The following is a 21790-nucleotide window of genomic DNA, read 5'->3' as shown; positions in this document are numbered from 1 at the left end:
GAGGGGCCGGAGCGATAGCACAGCGGGTAGGGCGTTTGCCTTGCATGCAGCCAACCCGGGTTCGATCCCCGGCATCCCATATGGTCCCCCAAGCTCTGCCAGGAGCAATTCCTGAGTGCAAAGCCAGGAGTAACCCCCTGAGCATTGCTGGGTGTGACCCAAAAAGCAAAAAAAAAAAAAAAAAACACTGTAGTTAGATATTTCAGTTGCAATTTTGCTAAAGTAAACTTGTACTTAAAAATGTGGAATCACAAGAGAAAAAAAATTAGTGATGTAAACAATATTGCTTAAATAAATTTACATAGAGAAATGTGAGGGGAGAGAAAGAGAGATATACATTTTTGAGAGAAAACACAGAACTTCACCAGAGCGAAAAAGCAATAACAGTTTCTTAAAAGGGGGTGGAGACATTTAAGATCATTTCAGTAGAGACATTTAAGATCATTTCTGGTTTACAATCCTATTCTCTATTGAGAAGATAATATGCCTGCAGCACAGTGCTACCTGATTGATGCAATATGACCTGTTTCTTGGGATGTTCAGGATGAAAAAAATAGATATAGCTATCTAATTGAACCATGAGTTTCCCAATATTGGCAGAACTACATACAATTCCTAATATTTTTATTCCTAAGGCTAAGGGGGACCTGAAATGTGCCCCTCTAAGAAAGGATTTTAATCCAGGGAGATAAATTTCATTTTGATGTATATAGAATGATCTGTTAAGAGGCACTGTGAAAGGCAGGATACCTTAAGAGACATAATTGGACGCCAGGTGTTGACTGTATGTAAACTAGAGAGTAGGCATTTCTGTGAAGCTAATGGGATGGCGGCCAGTTTGGTTTCAGGCCAAGAAGAAATTCTGACACTTTCTATTTCATTACCATTGAGCGTTTCATGACTGAAGGATATAAAAAGATATGCCACATACTATCATAAATTTAAATCAAGTGACTAAACTCTGTCTTGCTTTCTAGGAGTTCAGTGTAAATATGAATCATAGCGTATTCAACCCCAAATTTTAAATTTCTGTTTATAGTATTTCAAAGATTGTTTTACTTTGGAGAGTGTGCTATTTCTCTTTTTTTCTTTATCTTTCTTTTCTTTTCTCTAACTAAGAGTAACACTTGATGTTTGAGCATTTCTGAACACATGGTCTCCTTCTCTAAAGCACTACAAAAGCCAATTCAAATCAGATCAGAGCTATAGCTTAGAGTCCTGAAAAATCACTAACTAGTATCTCCTAAACCAACGAGTCTAAGTTCACCTCTGATAAACTAATTTAGAACTCAAGTTTTCAAGTTGACTGAAGAGTGGCCCACAAGAGAATTTCAGCATTTTTTAAATCACTAATGGTCTTAAAAAAAAAAAAGAAACGATTCTACCCTTCCTCCTTCCTCTCTTTCTCCTTCACCTTCTCCTCTTCCTCCTCCTTCTCCTCCTTCTTTTAATTTTGATTGAAGTTTATCACCCAAAGGAATATGGTACTTTGATAAATGCTGCTTTGATATCCATGCATTTCTCATTCATTTCCACTGAACATCTGCAGCCCATTAAAGAGAAGCAATAAAGTGGTGAACCTCATTCCCAAATAGTAGGTTTGCTGTGGCGATATTTTGGTGAAGAGCGCCCCCTCTCATCAATATATCAAGGTGCCTTTCCGTGTCAAAGTCAAAGGAATCAACCCTCAACCAGAGTAATAAATCAGCCCTCACCTGCATTTTCTCTTTGAACATTATTCAGCTTCCTTTTCTACCAACTGGAGCAAAGTAGCCAAGATTGTATATCATGTCTGCTTTAGTGAAAGAAAGCAGAACTGGGGTGATGATGGACTCTGAAAATAAAACATGAGTTGCCAATTAATATGTTCACTACCTATGGATTCACTTTTAAAAGAAAATAATGGAAAAAGTCCTTAATCTTGTTTTAAGTCCAAACCATCTTTAGTTAAAAAACACTGGATCTTCCTCTGAGTCAAACAAATCTCCAACCCTTATTCTGATGAAGAATTCATCCTGAGCATTTTAGGGACCCCAGAGGTCTCCTTGGATTTTCCTGCTATCCACAATTTAGATTCTTCCTCTTTTGTAAAAGTTTTAAGAAATTTCAAGTATATACCTGTAGTTGCTATTTGCTGATCATACAGTTTTTTTCCTAAGCAACATGTTGACTTTGATTGGATTTTGGAGAATATATTGTGAGTGTCGATGGAAGGAAATTTACCTTATAATATATCACTTAATCATAGAAGTGTGTTTGTATTTCAGGACAAAGACAAAGCAAGAAAGGGAATTTTGGATTCAGTCCAGTGTCTGCCACTAAATAGCATCACGATTTAATGTAAACATTCCTAGTGTAAGAGAAGGTGTGTTAGCAAGAATAGGAGGGAAAAGGTAGGAAGAAAATTGAAATTATTCTTTTTTGTTAGACCGTTGCTTATATTAAATCCATTTCTATACATTTATTTATTGAAAACTCATAAATAAAATTTAAATTACTTCTAATGTCCAAGACATGTGTTTACTGTCATATAGCATGCTAATTGGTACGTTTGAGGATTAAAAAGTAAACTCTTTGATCTGCCAATTTAATGGAATTCCAGCTTGACCACTTAACTATGTGCTCTTGGGTGAGTCGCTAAGCCTGAATAAATTGGATGGCCTGGAACAACACCAATTTTGTGCATATCTTATTCATTTATATTAAGATTAGCACTGTAGCACTTAATTAATTATTACTATTAATCATCAAAATTAACATTATTCATGCAAGGGGCCAGGGAGACCATACAAGGGTTAGAACACATGCTTTGCATGCATCCAACCCAGATTTGAACCCGAATCCGAAGTAGCCTTCCAAATAGCACGGACCTTGAACATCATGAACAACATAACTGTCGTCCTTGTTATTCCCCAAGAGAGTACATATATATTGTTATGTGTGTAGTATCTCTCTGGCTTAGTAGTTCATGTTTTGACTTTGTATTATGAAATTTTCCCCTTTGAATAGTTGGATAGTTTTATCCACAAGTTTATAATCTTCTCTTTCTTTCTTTCTTTCTTTCTTTCTTTCTTTCTTTCTTTCTTTCTTTCTTTCTTTCTTTCTTTCTTTCTTTCTTTCTTTCTTTCTTTCTTTCTTTCTTTTTTCTCTTTCCTTCTCTCTACACATATGATAGTATTCAGGGACTATTTTTGGCTCTATGCTCAGGGATCATCCCTGCCAGTATTGGGGACCATATGTGGAGCTGAAGTCAAAGTGGCATTGGTGGCTTGCAGTGTTGATATGTAACCCTCAGCCTTACTATCTCTCTGGCCCTGTCCTTCCCTTTATTCATTAATGTGTATTATAAGATTCATTTGATTTTAGAAAACAGGTAATACATATACATACCTATATTATCATTAATAATATAGTTGGTCCACTGTATTATTTGGTCTCTTGCCCCCGCTCTTGGCTGTCTTCACTGGGGCCCCTTGCAGTGGAGTGGGTTGAATTTCCCTCCCCACCCCGAGCAGAGCCTTGGCAGCCTAAGACCTCTGGAACCCAACCACAGCCATGCTCAAGGCCCCTCTCCACACACTGCGATGAGCCTCACGCATGAAGGAACCAACAGAGGAACCCAGGGCTGAGATCTCCAAGACTGCTCAGATAGGGACTGGGCCTCCTCCACCCAGATCCCCCATTTTCCAGTAGCTTGGCAGTCACACCCACAAACTGCCCCCCAGGCGCCATGTAATCCCATCAATAGCCAAGATCCTGTCACTGTCACTGTCATCCTGTTGCTCATCGATTTGCTTGAGCGGGCATCAGTAACGTCCCCATTGTGAGACTTGTTACTGTTTTTGGCATAGCAAATATGCTACAGGTAGCTTGCCAGGCTCTGCCGTGCGGGCAAGATACTCTCAGTAGCTTGCTGGGCTCTCCAAGAGGGGCAGAGGAATCGAACCCGGGTTGGCCATGTGCAAGGCAAAAGCCCTACCTGCTACACTATCACTCCAGCCCAGGCCAAGATCCAGAGACTATAAAACAATGTTCCCAGAAGCCTCTTATAGCCTAGTTCTCCTAGTTCTCTCGAAGAATTTGGCAAGTTACTGAGAGCATCCTGCCCCCATGGCAGGGCCTGGCAAGCTCTCCGTGGCATATTCAACATGCCAAATAGAGTAACAATGATGATTATCATTCCTCTTACCCTGAAAGAACCTCCAGTGTGGCACCACTGGAAAGAACGAGTGAAGAGAGGCTGCTAAAATCTCAGGGCTAGGACGAATGGAGACGTTACTGGCTCCCGCTCGAACAAATTGATGATCAACAGGATGACAGTGATGCAGTGATATTACTAACCAGTAAGCAAACAAACCAAATAACAAATGACCTAAAAAACTGGTAGGCCCAATATCACAGAGCCCAAGTGCTAAGCCAAGTGCTGAATTCCCCCAGTTATCTAGTATAGCTGGGAGTGGCCCCAAGTCCCCAGAGCACTACTGTGCTCAAGCAAAATATTCTGCAGGTACAATAATTAAGAGGTTTTTCCAGCCCACAGCAAATAAATCTTTGTCTCACTGTTACCAGACTCATGGTCTAGATGTTCATGCTTTTCTGTGGGGTGGATATCCACAAGGAGTGCATCTCACACTTCAAAGCATTGTGCTTAGGTCTCCATCTATTTATAGAGTTCTGATACACTATATTTGAGACATAATTATAAAGGACATAGAGCAAAATTAAAGCTTGTCGAACAACATTACTGACAGTGGAACTCATAAGTTTGGGAGCTAAAGTCTAAATATCTGCTATTTTAATTCTGTCCTCAAAATTTTGTGCCTTGTTGAAAAATGATGCTCCAAAAGAAAAGTCATCTTCAGGGGCTGGCACAATAGCAAGCCGGTAGTGCATTTGCCTTGCACACAGCCGACCCAGGTTCGATTCCCAGCGTCCTATATGATCCCCTGAGCACCGCCAGGAGTTATTCCTGGGTGGAGAGCCAGGAGTAAGCCCTGTGCATTGCTGGTTGTGACCCAAAAAGCAAAAAAACAAAAAAAGAAAAGTCATCTTCAAGGTGCTTTCTTGTCTCTGTTCATAGTTACTGTCCCAAGTTACCATAAACACTTTATAAAATTTGTATACTTATAAGTCATGTGTATCTATGTGTGTTTCTCATTTCTTTACAAATAAATAAGCAGTGTTCTGACTTCTCTTTTTTTACTATTTCCTTTTATCGACTCTGAACATCACAACTAATAGACTTTCCCTATTACTGTCTCCCAATACCGAACTTCCCTGAATGATCTAAATATCATCAATGCCTCCCTAGTAGATAAACTTGATTCGTATCTTACCTCTATTACTACTTTGGAGTATCCTCAGAAAAGTTACTTCCCTTCTCTGGAATTCAGCTTCTTTACTCAAAACAATGAAAGGAACGTTGTAGAGTTTTTGTGAGTAGTACCTGGAATTCTTATGGCCATCAGCTTTTAGCTGGATAATTACCCTAAGTATTGGCCTAGCTTCCCAAACCCTCAAAAGTACACATGAAAGGAGGCTTTAGAAGTCAGGGAAGCGTGGTAAGAGCCGAAAGATTTTGCAAAGTCTAAATCAACACACAAATTCCACAATATTCCATCCTCTGGAGGTGAAGTTTCGGCAGGGTGAAAGAAAATATTGGTGATATGGTGCCACCTAGTGTTAATATTCAAATACTACATATGGCCATTTAGGAAATATGGAGGGTAGTGTTTGGTGGTGGAGCAGTCATCATTGGGGCCCATGTACTCCTCATTGTTTGTGAAGAAGGCGGTTCCCTCAGCTTTCTCTCTCACTTATCCTGAACTAGTTGAGGACTTTCCACCTGGATCTGTTCAGAAGCACTTTGCTGTAATCCTTGTTATTCCCCAGCCCCTATATATTGTTATATTTTACTAACTAGTAAGCAAACGAACTAAATAACAAAGAATTGTGATAATGATATTTGCAGGTTAAGTTGTGACTTTGATTTCCATTCTGAATTCTCTCTCCTTCTCTGAAAATAATAGAAAAAAGTGTTCATCATTAAATACAAAAGGAAGAGTGTTTTATATGATGTTGCATCTTGTAATTACTTATGATTATTAACCTTTAAGCCCTATAGGGAATCCTATAAGGCATTTTTTTGAATCCCTGGGAAGGCAGGAAAGAGTATATTCAACTATTCTTATATTATTCATTCTTTTGTTTGTTTGTTTATTTGGTCACATTTTTCGGGGGAGAAGTTTTGTTTTGTTTTGTTTTGTTTTGTTTTAGGGCCTTGCTCAGGGCTCACTTCAGTTCTGGTAGGGCTTTGAGTGGTGACAAGGATTGAATCTGTGTCATTTGCTTACAAGGCAAGTGTGTAACCTGCTATATTAGTGCTCTGACTACAATAAGCACCTTTTCATAGTAGAATATAAAGTTTAAGTAACTGCTCCCACCGGGGGGAAATCCAATAGCTTTAGGATAAAGTAGCATATACTTACAATGTGAAATAAACATTTTTTTCCAAGGTTAGAATTTTAGAATTAGAAGCCATTTTTAAAATTAAAAGTTCCAACCCTTTTACAGATAACACTAATTTTTTTCTCCTATTTTGATGATTTTGTGTTTAAATGTTCACGGCTATGTTTGATTTTGTTAGAGAACATTCTGGCTCTAATCACTGAAGTACCTTCTATGTTGTGTTTGGGGGCTCCACTGGGCAATGGTGGCCCCAGGAGGTAAATAGTTGACAGTGTAATACAGACTCGTTGTTTCTTCTGTTGTGAAGCTACCTTGAAGCTCAAAGCATGAAAGAAAAAGGAGGAAACAGAAAGTTGCAAAATAAGATGCTATGCTACGGAAGCTCTGCTGGCAGGCAGATGGGCTGTAGAGCCAGAAGGACACCGAGCTATTTCCTGTCCTTCCTTCCTTCCTTCCTTCCTTCCTTCCTTCCTTCCTTCCTTCCTTCCTTCCTTCCTTCCTTCCTTCCTTCCTTCCTTCCTTCCTTCCTTCCTTCCTTCCTTCCTTCCTTCCTTCCTTCCTTCCTTCCTTCCTTCCTTCCTTCCTTCCCTGCCACTTTGGCCTCCCCTGGATTGGGACTCAGAGGGGAGTACAAGTGGCAGTGTCCCCATCAATCCTGGCTGCCCTGTATTTCTTTCCTGGGCTTTTGTTTGGTTGTTTGCTTTTTGACCACACACGGTGTTTTTCAGAGCTTACTCAGGCTCTGAACTCGGGGAATCACTCCTGGAAGGCTCGAGAAGACCAGGTTGAGTCCATGGGCTCCAACTCGGATCAGCCTTTGGGCAAGGCATTGGCCTAACACACTGTACTATTGCTCTGGCCCCTTCTCCTTTCACTTCTCGTCACTAAGTGTGTGAAGGGTGTCACATATTACTGAGAGATTCTCAGTGACACCAGTTGGATGTTCGACCAATTTAACTCACTTCTCATACTATCTACCCCCAAATGGCATCAGATTCCACAAGACCTGAGCTGAAGGGCTCAGACCCACAGGACTACCCCCTCCCCATACTCTTCAAACACCACTGAAAGCAAAGGTTATATCCTTTGCTTCTCTCTGACCAGCTACACATCAGTGGTTGCCGTGACTGTTTCCTCACATGTTGGCTCTGCTGGCACCCAGAATCTGTCCTTATGTGGAATCTGAAAATCAACCTCGGTAACACCAACACAAATTCATTTTTATCCTTTCCAATGCTGGGAGATTTCCAGAGATTGGTATAGTTGTAAGCAAGAAACTATAGATGAAAATAAAGTCTTCCCTTTTCTGTTATACATTTCAATAGCATGCCTTGCTTTATAGAAAGTCCATGGTCCTTTGATCAGCTATCTCTCCTGATAGAAGTTGGGAAGCAGATTGAGGAAGCCCAAAGTGTTTTATTTACTAAGTCAATATTTAGAGCTCCTGGTTAATATTATTCTATAAGTATATATGTAGCATTGTAGCACTGTCGTCCCGTTGTTCATCGATTTACTCAAGCGGGCACCAGTAATGTCTCCATTGTGAGACTTGTTGTTACTGTTTTGGTATATCTAATATACCACGGGTAGCATGCCAGGCTCTGCCTTGTGGGTGAGATACTCTCGGTAGCTTGCCGGGCTCTCCAAGAGGGACAGAGGAATTGAACCCGGGTTGGCTGCATGCAAGGTAAACACCCTACTGGTGCTATCGCTCCAGTCCTTAAGTATATATACAACTATATATTCTATAAAAGTGAGACAAACCTTATGTAGAACAATATTTCTGCTCACTCTTCTTTTCTAAGTTCTAAGTTATGGTTCCTTGGTGATACAGCCAATCATGTTCACTCTGTTTTTACATTGTGGTGCCACATTCAGACCCACCTCTCTGGATGATGAGATCTCCAAGCACAGACAATTCTGGAAAGTCCTAGGAGGGAAATAAAATCTGGAAAATATAGAAGTCAGTTACAAAGTTTAAACATTGACACAGGAACTTAAAAGGGCTATAGCCAGCAATCTTTAACCTTCTGAGCCTGCTTGATTCCTAGACTTCTAGAAAGCAGGAAACAGCATTCTGAATAGTAGCAGTGCTCAGAGTGATAAGGCAGAGTTTTTAGTAAGTAAGTAAGGTGTCTTCACAGAAGAGATGCTCTTTAAAGAAAGACATTATTGGGGTTGGAGCTACAGTACAGTGAGTAGGGTGCATGCCTTGCATGCAGCCTGCCTAGCCAGGAGTAATCGCTGAGCACAGAGCCAGGAGTAAGCCCTAAACACTGCCAGGTATGGCTGCCAAACAAATAAACAAAAGGGATTTTTTTTTCCTTGATTAAAAATTGGTTTATCACAGTATCACTGTATCATGGTCATCCTGTTGTTCATTGATTTGCTCAATCGGGCACCAGTATTCGTCCTAGCCCTGGGATTTTAGCAGCCTCTCTTTACTTGTCCTTCCCAACAGTGCCGCATTGGAGGCTCTTTCAGGGCCAGGGGAATGAGACCAATCATTGTTACTGTTTTTGACATGTAAATATGCCACATGGAGCTTGCCAGGTTCTGCCGTGTGGGCAGGATACTCTTGGTAGCTTGCCGGGTTCTCCAAGAGGGAGAACTAGATGGCCACGCGCTTCCAGGAGCTTTGTTTTATAGTCTTTGGATCTTGGCCATTGATGGGATTACACGGCACCAGGAGCAGTTTGTGGTTGTGGCTGTCAAGCTACTGAAAAATGGGGGATTCGGTGGAGGAGACCCCGTCCCGATCTGAGCAGGCTTGGAGATCTCAGCCCGGCTCCTGCACACCTGGGATCCTCTGTTTGTTCCTGCACATGTAAGGCTCATCCCAGCATGTGGAGAGTGGCCTTGGCATGGCTGAGGCTGGGTTCTGGAGGTCTTCAGCTGCCAGGGCTCTGCTCAGGGCAGGGAGGGAAATTCAACCCTCCCCCCTCAGAGGGGCCCCGGTGAAGACAGCCAGGCACAATCTGAAAGGAAACCAGAATGAGGGATTGGTTTATAACATTGCATAGCTCTTATTAGTATAGGTTCACACTTCTCCAAATGTATGTTAGTACAGCAACTCACCCTGTCCCAACCCCGCAGGTTGCAGTAAGTGTTCATCACAGTCCTTTGGACCCCCTCTACCCTTTTCTCCTATCTTCTCTGCCCCTCTGATAACCTCAGTTCCACAATTAGAATCAAACGATTTGATTTGATTTGGTTTGTCCTTCCTTTTGCTTCATTTCTTTCTGTTATATGCAAATTAAATTTAAAAATTTTAATTTTTTTTGTATTTTTTTCTTGTGACTTATTTTGCCTCATCTAAGCACCCACAATGCTATCCATGTTGGAGAAAATTTGCCTTTTATGACTCTTGGAAGATATTGTAGGGGCTCTACTCATCTATTCATTTTGACCAGTAAATCAAGAGGCCAATCAAGCCTCCAAGATGGCAAACTGTTTCAGGTAGATTGATCCCTGGGCAGAATGCTCTGTGACTTTCTCCAATGGGGCAGACAGATACCCCTCCCTGCTGGATAGGCCCAGCACCTCCCCTCTCCTCACCTCTCCCCCCAACACACACACAAAGACTCCAGCTCGATAGCTCCTGAAGCACAAGGCTGCATATGCAGTTGTGCAACACCTCCATGTTTTGAAGTACCGACAGTCCAGAGGGAACATAAAAAATCTGATGGAGCTGCCGCCAAGATATAATCCCGGGGCTGCATGTGTGTGTGCACTCACGTGTGCCCTTACTCATGTTAGTGTGAACTCACGGGAGTTGGCACTCTGAGAGTGAACACGGGAATGCTTGATTACGGTAGTGTGCTCTCACGGGAGTGTGAACTCACGGTAGTGCTTGCTCATGGGAGTGCTTGCTCACGGGAGTATGCACTCACGAGAGTGTGCACTCATGGGAGTGTTTGCTCAGGGAAGTGTGCACTCAGGGCAGTGTGTTCTCACGGGAGTGGTTGTTCATGGGAGTGCTTGCTCACGGGAGTGTGCACTTACAAGTGTGTGCACTCACAGGAATGCTTGCTTAAAGAGAGTGTTTGCTCAACGGAGTGCACACTCTCAGTGTGCACTCACAAAAGTGTGCACTCACAGGACTGTTTGCTCATGGGAGTGTGTACTCACAGGATTGCTTGCTCATGGGATTGTGCACTCATGGGAGTGTCCACTCACGGGAGTGCTTGCTCACGGAAGTGTGCAATCACCGGAGTTCTTGCTCACAGGAGTGTGTACTCATGGGAGTGTGTGCTCAAAGGACCGTGTGTGAATGAATGGTTTGAGGCTCTTCATGTTCCTGGAGCGAGCAGATGCCATTGGGCTACACAAGGTCCTGACAGGGAAGGAAGTGTGCACTCACGAGAGTTCTTGCTCTTAGGAGTGTGTACTCACAGAATTGCTTGCTCATGGGTGTGTGAAATCACAGAGTGTGCACTCACGGAACTGTGCCTTCATGGGAGTGTGCTCATGAAAGTGAGCAATCACGGGAGTGTGCACACTCGGGAGTGTTTGCTCACAGAAGTGTGCACTCATGGGAGTGTGAACTCACGGGAGTGTGCTCTCACAGTAGTGCTTGCTCACAGGAGTGTGCACTCACGGGTTTGTGCCCTCACAGGACTGTGTGTCAATGAATCGTTTGAGGCTCTTCGTGTTCCTGGAGTGAGCAGACACCATTGGGCTACACAAGGTCCTGACAAAGATGGAAGTGTGCAGTCATGGGAGTGTGCACTCACGGGTGTGCTGGCTCATGATAGTGTGCAATGAAGGGAGTGTGAACTCACGAGATTGTTTGCTCACCAAAGAGCATGCTCACTGGAGTGTGCACACACGGGAGTGTGCACTCAGGGGAGTGCTTGCTCACTGGAGTGTGAACTCAGAATGTGTTCACTCACGGGAGTGCTTGTGCATGGGAGTGCTTGCTCACGGGAGTGTGAACTCAGAATGTGTTCACTCACGGGAGTGCTTGTGCACGGGAGTGTGAACTCACCGGAGTTCTTGCTCACAGGAGTGTGTACTCACAGCAGTGTGCGCTCACAAGACTGTGTGTGAAAGAATGGTTTGAGGCTCTCCATGTTCCTGGAGCGAGCAGACGCCATTGGACTAAACAAGGTCCTGACAGGGACGGAAGTGTGCACTCATGAGAGTTCTTGCTCACTGAACTGTGCACTCACAGAAGTGCTTGCTCACAGGAGTGTGCACTCATGGGATTGTGCACTCATGAGAGTGCACTCATGGGAGGGCTTTCTTATGGGAGTGTGCACTCACTGGAGTGTGCACTCAAGGGAGTGTGCTCTCACGAGAGTGCTTGCTCACGGTAGTGTGCAGTCACGGGAAATTCTACTCACGGGATTGTTTGCTCACAGCAGTGTTCACTCACAGGAGTGTGCACTCAAGGGCGTCCTTGCTCACGGGACTGTATACTCACGGGATTGCTTGCTCATGGGATTGTGCACTCAAGGGAGTGTGCCCTCACGGGAGTGCTTGCTCAGGAGAGTGTGCACTCATGAGTTTGTGCAGTAATGGGACTGCTTGCTCAACGGGAGTGTTGGCTCACCGTAGTGCACACTCATTGGAGTATGCACTCACGGGAGTGTGGATTCACTGGAGTGTTTGCTCACAGGAGTGAGCACTCAGGGGACTGTGCACTCAAGAGAGTGCTTGCACACATGAGTGTGCACTCATGGGCGTGCTTGTTCACAGGAGTTCTTGCTCATGGGAATGTGCACTATGGGAGTTTGTACTCACGGGATTTGTTGCTCATGGGAGTGTGCACTCACGGTAGTGCTTGATCACGGAAGTGTGCAATCACCGGAGTTCTTGCTCACGGGAGTGTGTGCTCACGGGAGTGTGTGCTCAAAGGACTGTGTGTGAATGAATGGTTTGTGGCTCTTCATGTTCCTGGAGCGAGCAGACGCCATTGGGCTACACATGATCCAGACAGGGACGGAAGCGTGCACTCACAAGAGTTCTTGCTCATGGGAGTGTGCACTCACGGGATTGTGCACTCATGGGTGTGTATTCTCACGGGAGTGCTTGCTCACGGAGTGTGCACTCAAGAACGTCTTTGTTCACGGGAGTGTGTACTCTCGGTAGTGTGCAGTCACGCGAGTCCTTACTCACGAGTGTGTGCACTCACGGGACTGCTTGTTCACGGCAGTTCTTGCTCACGGGAGTGTGCACTCACAGGAGTTTGTACACACGGGATTGCTTGCTCTCGGGAGTGTTCACTCACGGGAGTGTGCACTCACTCTAGTGCTTGCTTACAAGAGTGTGCTTTCACCAGAGTGTGCATTCACGGGAGTGTGCACTCACGGGAGTTCTTGATCACGGGAGTGTGCAATCACCGGAGTTGTTTCTCAGGGGAGTGTGTACTCACAGAAGTGTGCGCTCACAGGACTGTGTGCGAATGAATGGTTTGAGGCTTTTCATGTTCCTGGAGTGAGCAGACCCATTGGGCTTCACAGTGTCCTGACAAGAACGGAAGTGTACACTCATGGGAGTGTGCACTCACTGGAGTACTGGCTCATGGTAGTGTGCACTCATGGGAGTGTGCACTCACGAGACTGCATTCAGGGGAGTGCTTGCTCATGGGAGTGTGCACTCACGGGAGTGTGCATTCACAGGACTATGTGAGAATGATTTGAGGCTCTTCATGTTCCTGGGGCGAGTAGACGCCATTGGTCTACACTAGGTCCTGACTGGGACAAAAGTGTGCACTCACGGAGTTCTTATTCATGAAAGTGTGCACTCCCAGGAGTGTGCACTCACGGGAGTGTTTGCTCACCAGAGTGCACATCACGGTAGTGTGTAGTTACAAAATTGTACACTCACGGGAGTGCTTGCTCACGGTAGTGTGCACTCACGGGAGTGCTTGCTCACGGTTGTGTGCACTCACGAGTGTGTGCATTCACAGGAGTTCAACGGGAGTGTTTGCCTACAGGTGTGCACACTCATGGGAGTATGCAATCACGGGAGTGTTTGCTCATTTGAGTGTGCCCTCAGGGGAGTGTGCACTCATGGGAGTGCTTGCTCACAGGTGTGTGAACTACTGGGAGTGTGTCCTCACGGGAGTGTGCCCTCACGGGAGTTCTTGCTCACGGGAGTGTTCACTTACGAGTGTGTGCACTCAAGGGAGTGCTTGCTTTACGAGAGTGTTTGCTCACCGATTGAACACCCTCAGTGTGCACTCACGGGAGTGTGCACTGACGGGAGTGTTTGCTCACGGGAGTTCTTACTCACGGGATTGTGCACTCACGGGAGTTTGTACTCACGGGATTGTTTGCTCACTGGAGTATTCACTCACGGGTGTGTGCACTCAGGCGAGTCCTTGCTCATAGGAGTGTGCATTCATGGGAGTGTGCAATCACCGGAGTTCTTGCTCACAGAAGTGTGTACTCATGGGAGTGTGTGCTCACAAGACTGTGTGAGAATGAATGGTTTGAGGCTCTTCATGTTCCTGGAGTGAGCAGGCGCCATTGGGCTACACTAGGTCCTTACTGGGACAAAGATGTGCAATCACGGAGTTTTTGCCAGTGGAAGTGTGTACTCACGGGATTGCTTGCACACGGGTGTGTGCACTCACGGTTGTGTGCACTCACAGGAGTGCTTGTACACGGAGTGTGCACTCACGTGTGTGTACACTCAAGGGAGTGTTTGCTCAATGGGAGTATTTGCTCACGGGAGTGCTTGCTCACGGCAGTGTGCACTCCCTGGAGTGTTTACTCACGGGAGTGTGCACACAGCGGAGTGTGCACTCACGGGAGAGCTTGTTCATGAGAGTGTGCACTCACAGGAGTGTGCACCTAGGGGATTGTTTGCTCACCTGAATGCGCATCAAGAGAGTGTGCACTCATGGAAGTGTGCACTCACAGGAGTCCTTGCTCACGGGAGTATACACTCACGGGAGTTTGTACTCACGGGATTGCTTGCTCACGGGCGTGTGCACTCACGGGAGTGTTCACTCATGAGAGTGCACTCACGGGAGTCCTTGTTCACGGGAGTGTGCACTCACTTGTGTGTGCACTCATGAGTGCGCACTAACGAGTGTTCTTGCTCACGGGAGTGTGTACTCACGGGGTGTGCGCTCACAGGACTGTGTGAATGAATGCTTTGAGGCTATTCATGTTCCTGGAGCGAGCAGACGCCATTGGGCTACACTAGGTCCTGACAGAAACGGAAGTGTGCACTCAGGGGAGTTATTGCTCATGGGAGAGGGTACACACCGGATTGCTAGCTCATGGGAGTGTGAACTCTCAGGAGTGTGCACTCACAGGAGTGTCTGCTTACAGGAGTGTGTACTCAGGGGAGTGTACATTCCCGGGAGTGCTTGCTCATGAGAGTGTGCACGCATGGGATGGTGCACTCACGGGAGTGTTTGCCTAACCCAGTGCACACTCACGAAAGTGTGCATTCACGGGAGTGTGCACTCACGGAGTGCTTGCTCATGAAAGTTTTCCCTCATTGGTGTTTGTACTCGGGACTTCTTGCTCACCGTAGTGTTCACTCACGGGAGTGTACCCTCACGGGAGGGCTTGCTCACAAGGGTGTGCACTCACGAGTGTTTGCACTCACGGGAGTGCTTCCTCAACAGCAGTGTTTTCTCTTTGTAGTGCACACTCACGGGAGTGTGTGCTCACAGGAGTGTGCACTCATGGGAGTGTGCACTCATGAGAGTGCACTCACGGGAGTTCTTGCTCTCGGAAGTGTGCACTCACGGGAGTGTGCATACACACGAGTGCTAGTTTACGGGAGTGTGCTCTCACAGGAGTGTGCACTCATGGGTGTGTGCACTCAGGAGTGCACACTCATGAGAGTTCTTGCTCACGAGGGTGTACTCACCGGGTGTACGCTCACAGGACTGTGTGTGAATAATGCTTTGAGGCTCTTAATGTTCCTGGAGCGAGCAGACGCCATTGTGCGATACTAGGTCCTGACAGAAACGGAAGTGTGCACTCAGGGGAGTTCTTGCTCATCAGAGTGTGTACTCACGGACGGGATTGCTTGCTCTTGGGAGTGTGCCCTTAAGACTGTGAGCACTCATGGGAGTGCTTCCTCAAAGGTAGTGTTTGCTCACTGTAGTGCACACTCATAGGAGTGTGCACTCATGTGAGTGTGCACTCACGGGAGTCCTTGCTCACAGCAGTTTGCACTCATGGGTGTGTGTACTCATGGGATTGCTTGCTCATGGGATTTTGCACTCACGGGAATGTTCACTCACGGGAGTGTGCGCTCACGGGAGTACTTGCTCAACGGAGTGTTTGCTCATCCTGGTGCACACTCACAGGAATATGAACTCATGGGAGTGTGCACTCACGTGTGTTTGCTCATGGAAGTGTGCACTCAGGGCAATGTGCACTCCCGGGAGTGTGCATTCACGGGAGTGTTTGCTCACCGGATTGCACATCACGGGACTGTGCACTTACAAAATTGTGCACTCACGGGAGTGCTTGCTCATGGGAGTGTGCACTCACGGGACTGCTCGCTCACAGGAGTGTGCACTCATCAGTGTGCACTCACAGGATTATGCACTCACTAGTGTGTGCACTCGCAGGAGTGCGTTTTCAACGGTAGTGTTTTCTCACATGAGTGCACACTCACGGGAGTGTGCAATCACGGGAGTCTTTGCTCATGGGAGTGTGTACTCACGGGCGTGTGCGCTCACAGGACTGTGTGTGAATGTATGCTTTGAGGCTCTTTATGTTCCTGGAGCGAGCAGACGCCATTGGGCTACACTAGGTCCTGACAGGGACAAAAGTGTGCACTCACGGAGTTCTTGCTCATGGCAGTGTGTACTCACGGGATTGCTTGCTCACGGGACTGTGCACTCATTGGAGATTTTGCTCACCGAAGTGTGCAATCACAGGAGTTCTTGCTCACGGGAGTGTGTACTCACGGGAATGTGCGCTCACAGGACTGTGTGTGAATGAATGCTTTGAGGCTCTTCATGTTCCTGGAGCGAGCAGACACCATTGGGCTACACTAGGTCCTGACAGGGACAAAAGTGTGCACTCACGGAGTTCTTGCTCATGGGAGTGTGTACTCACGCGATTGCTTGTTCACTGGAGTGTGCACTCACAGGTGTGTGCCCTCACGGGAGTGTTTTCTCATGGGAGTGTGCACTCAGGACAGTGTGCACTCGTGGGATTGTTTGCTCACCGGAGTTCACACCCACAGGAGTGCTTGCTCACGGGAGTTTGCACTCATGGGAGTGTGTACTCACGGGATTGCTTGCTCTCGGGCGTGTGCGCACGCGGGAGTGTGCACTCATGGGAGTGCTTGCTCATGGGAGTGTGCACTCACGATTGTGTTCACTCACGGGAGATCTTGTTCAACATGAGTGTTTGCTCACCGTAGTGCACACTCACGGGAGTGTGTACTCACGGGAGTGCTTTTTCACTGATGTGTGCTATCACCGGAGTTCTTGCTCACGGGAGTGTTGACTCACAGGAGTTTTCGCTTACAGGACTGTGTGTGAATGCATGGTTTGAGTCTCTTCATGTTCCTGGAGCGAACAGACGCTGTTGGGCTACATTCGGTCCTGTCAGGGACGGAAGTGTGCACTCACGGGAGTTCTTGCTCTTGGGAGTGTGTACTCACGGGATTGCTTGCTCAGGGGAGTGTGCATTCACGGGAATGTACCCTCATGTGAGTGCTTCCTCACGGGAGTATGCGCTCACGGGACTGTGTGTGAATGAATGGTTTGAGTTTCTTCATGGTCCTGGAGTGAGCAGACGCCATTGGGCTACACTAGCTCCCGACAGGGACAAATGGAGACGTTACTGGAACCCGCTCGATTAAATCAGTGGACAATGGGATGACTTGTGATACAAGTGATTGTTAGCTGAGCTTTAGGCATATAATATTTCATAACCAATCCCACCACCAGTGTCTAATTCTCTCCACCAGCGTTCCCATATTTTCTTCCCACTCTAACCCTAACATCCGTCCCTGCCTGACAACTTGACAGGTACATTACAAAGTTTCAGTGGGTGCAGCTTAGATCTCATGTTTTCAGTTTTGTTGAATCTGAGTTTTGGATATACGGCTATAACATTCACTCATATTACTCATATAACTCATATGCCAGTGATGATTTTTAACTTTTCTGTGATTAAGTTGATGTCATTGCAACTATTTGAATGTATATAAGGAAAATAAAATCCCATGGGAGGTTCATCACTCCTTTTTTATTACTGTTTTTTTGGCCATACTCTGCTGTGCTTAGAGAGTGTTCATACCTGACTCTGAATTCATGGATCATGCCTGGAATACTCAGGTAAAGACATGGGGTACTAGGAATCAAAACTGGATCAGCTATGTGCAAACAAAGCTCCCTACCCACTGTGCTATCTCTCTGACCCATGGCCGTTCATCTCTTCATGGGATTGATCACTAATTAATTTACATATACATGTATTTATATCATTCACTATTAAAATAGGAGAGCATACCACCGTTATTTTGTTTCTATTTTCCATTTGTATAACTGCAAGCATTCTTACAAATGTCTGATGGCACTTGAATTGTATTGAGTTGATGTCACTCAATTCTTTGAGTTCCTCTGGAGTAACATGCCAAAACTAACATCAGTTATCTATCTTAGATAAGTACTATAAGTGATCTATTAGCTGACAATTCCCTTAGATCCTTTCCCAATCTTTTTATAAAATTGAAGAGCTGGAAAATGTTTGACCTGCAAAAGGAATTATTACCCAGTCATTGCAATTGATTCCCCAATTACTACAATCATTCACTTTCTGAAATTTCTAGGAAGTCCTTCAAAGTGAGTCTGCCAAGACTGGGTGTTTTGCTTATTTGTTTGTTTTTTGGCTTTTGGGCCACATCCTGCTGATCAGGGCACATTCCTGGCTCTATGCTCAGGGATCACTCCTGATGTGCCTGTGGAGCCATACTGGGTGCCAGGGATTGAACCTGGGTTGGGTGCATATATGGAAAACACCATACCTGCTGTATTATTGCTCCAGTCTAAAAGTCTGCTAAGGGTAAGAGACTATCTCTTACTAGCGCACTTTTTAAAGCAAACTTTTTTGTGCATTTAACAGTATAAATTTTAATAAACCCAAGCGGAGCCTAGCCACAGCCATGCTCAAGGCACCTCTCCATATGTTCGGATGAGCCTCACGCATGAAGGAACCGGCAGAGGAACCCAGGTGTGTGGGACCCAGGGCTGAGAACTCCAAGCCTGCTCGGATTGGGACTGGGCCTCTTCCACCCATATTTCACATTTTCCAGTAGCTAGGTGGTCACACCCAGGGGCTGCCCCCAGCGCAGTGTAATCCCACCAACGGCCAACATCCAGAGACTTATAACCAAGCTCCCATAAGTGCGCAGCCACTTTACACACTTTTTATTTGCAACATCTTATAGCCTAGTTTTCCCTCTGGGAGAAACTGGCAAGTTACCAAGAGTTTCCTGCCCACATGGGAGAGCCTCACAAACTCCCCATGGTGTATTCATATGCCAAAACCAGTAACAATGCTGGGTCTCGTTCCCCTGATCCTGAAAGAGCCTACAATGCAGCATCGTTGGGAAGGATGAGTAAAGAGAGATTTCTAAAATCTCAGGGCTAGGACGAATGGTGATGTTACTGAGACCGCTTGAGCAATTCGACAATCAATGGGATGATGATGATGATGATGATGATGATGATGATGATGATGATGATGATGATGATGATGACGACTATTGGGCTTGGAGGTCATGCCCTCCTGCAGTGCTCAGGAAATCATATGTGGTACCTTGTGTAAAAACACAGAAAAGAAAATAGGGTGGGCACCACACCGGGGAGGTTGATGGCGATGATGAGGCAGGCGAAGGAAGGAACGGAGCCACGCTGGTGGTCTCAGTTGCAGTTTAATTCCATTTCCATCTCCATTCTCCTCTGACTCTCCTCCTGCTTCTTCCTCCCCCATCCTACTTCATTCTCTTTCTCCTCTGGATCTCAATCTAGCTTCTCCAGATATGCCTCTGGAACTGGCCCTGGGACTTGACTCCAGCCCACTCTTTCAGCCTAGTTAAATCCACCAGCATGAGGGGGTTGGGGATTACACACAGGTGGTCACCATCAATAGGGGTAAAGTTCTTTCCCTCAGGGGATGCTTCTTCTAGGACAGATTCTCTTTCAGCAGGACATCCACCCAAGAGCGGAATCCCATGGGTGTATTTCTCCTCTCCTGGTCCAACTAACATATAAGCATTCATAATATTGATCATTTTGTATGGACATAGCAAGAGATGCATTAAGCCTATAGGATTGCTCTCCTGGGGTCATCTCGATCTCAGACTACAGTGCTCAGGCCAGATTAGTCTTTCCTATCCCTTGCAGGGTCCTAGTCTCGTCGTTGCTTTTGGATCATGACATGACATGTCCATGACCAAGCTCTTAACATATAGTTAAGCATTAGGCGATTTGGCCAGGCCCATCTCAATGCCAGGGTAGCACATAACTCACTGCTTACCCTGGGTCCGTCCTCTCCCTCGTCAGGACCCTGTTTTGGGGGAGTGCTAGGAAGTAAGGGTAGCTGAAGCTCGAGAAAGCAGATGCCCGGGAGTGAATAATATTTGAAGCCAATTAAATCCCATGTTACCAAAGCATATTAACAACTGTCTTTCTTTGTCCATACAAAAAAGGACATTGTTTTAAAGTAAACTATTCAAAAGACATGAGGAGAGGAGAAAGGCAATATTAACTTACAATACAAGTTCACTGTCCTAGCAAGGTCTGATCTTACAAATTAACAGAGTCCAATTAGGGGAAAAGCCGATAAGCTAGTAGAAGTGGTTACAGATAAACAAAGGAATGGAAGTGACTTCGGACACTTTGATGGGTGTGACTGATATACCTAAGCTCCTAGTGGCAAGGGGAGCAGGACATACCAATGTAGTCTAGAATTGTTTAGAGATTATTACCAGATAAGCCCAAACTCTGTGGCAAGGGAGAAAGGACAAACCAATGATATCCTACCGTACCTGGCATTTAAATCAGGGTAGGCCGAATGCGAAGCAAGTTCCTTACACACTATACCATCTCTTCAGCTTCTGAAATGTGATATTATCAGAAGGGTATGGGCAGAATTAAAATGAATCGAGCCACGTAATAATATATCTCATTCACAGTAGTTTTAAAAATATTACCACCATGAGCTGGACATGTAGTTCAGTGGTAGAATGCAAGACTTGCAAGGTCTTTGGGTTGTCCCAGCACTGTTAAAATAAAAATTACTTATATATATATAACACCAAATTTTGTGTACTATACCAGAGCTGCATTATCCTTAGCAGCAGCACAATTTTGTAGACAATTTTAGTAATACATATTGTTTGACTTTGACCCCCTTTTTGGGGCCTAATTCCTTTATCCTTTTCCCAGAGATTTCCCTTCAGTGTATATTGTATTGAGCCCAAGCAAGAATTCCTCTAATGAGAACCTCCAATTCCTATTTTTTCTTTTAATTGACTCAAATGTCAGATTATTTATTTACCTCTTGTTTAAAGTTAAATTATTTCCACTCTTTCTGTGGAAATAATGGATTCCACTGCTTTATTCTTATTTATCTAGATACTAGAGAAAGATTGTTTGTCAAATACTTCCTTGAAATAAACCATCACTTTTTGTTTGTTTTTTTAAAACCATCGGTTTTATAGAACACTTTTTTCTTTGAGGTGCGGAGAAGAAAGAGGTAAAGATGTTTGGCAGAATAGGGTCAAGACTATCCAATATGTATTAGTTTTATATTGCAGCTGTAACACATTAGCATTAACTTAACGCAAAACTCCACATGAATGTATTAACCTCACAGTTCTGAAAATCAGCAGCCTAAAATGGGTCACAGTGGGCTAAAATAAAGGCTGCATTCTTTTCCAGAGGCCAAAATTTGTGGAGTGATCTTTGGTGGGGTATTTTCCTATTTTTTGTATTCCATCCTTATTTCTCATGTCCCGCTGTGATGTCCCCAATCTATCACAAACTCTTTGATTCTACCTTCAACAGGTATCTAACTTTCAGTATTTCACCATCACCACCGCTACTGCCCTAAACCAAATCAAAACTATTTCCCTATTGCTTAATTTCAATGTTCTCTGAATGGGGGTCCCTACTCTCCCCCAACCCTTATTATAACTTATCACTCTCTGACTCCTCCAATATGCTTGTTCACTAAATGCCTTTTAAAACTGCCATTGATGATTTATGGAATTAAGACATGTGGTTTAGATACTCAACGGTGGATTTGGTGTGTGTAGGGTGTGTGTGGGGGATGTTGGGGGGGATGGAATTCTTGAAGTATTAGATTGGTGGTGA

The sequence above is a fragment of the Sorex araneus genome, chromosome 4 (assembly GCF_027595985.1).
Source record: "Sorex araneus isolate mSorAra2 chromosome 4, mSorAra2.pri, whole genome shotgun sequence".
Classification (NCBI taxonomy): domain Eukaryota; kingdom Metazoa; phylum Chordata; class Mammalia; order Eulipotyphla; family Soricidae; genus Sorex; species Sorex araneus.
The sequence above is the reverse complement of the archived record's forward strand: the minus strand, read 5'-3'. Positions refer to the sequence as shown.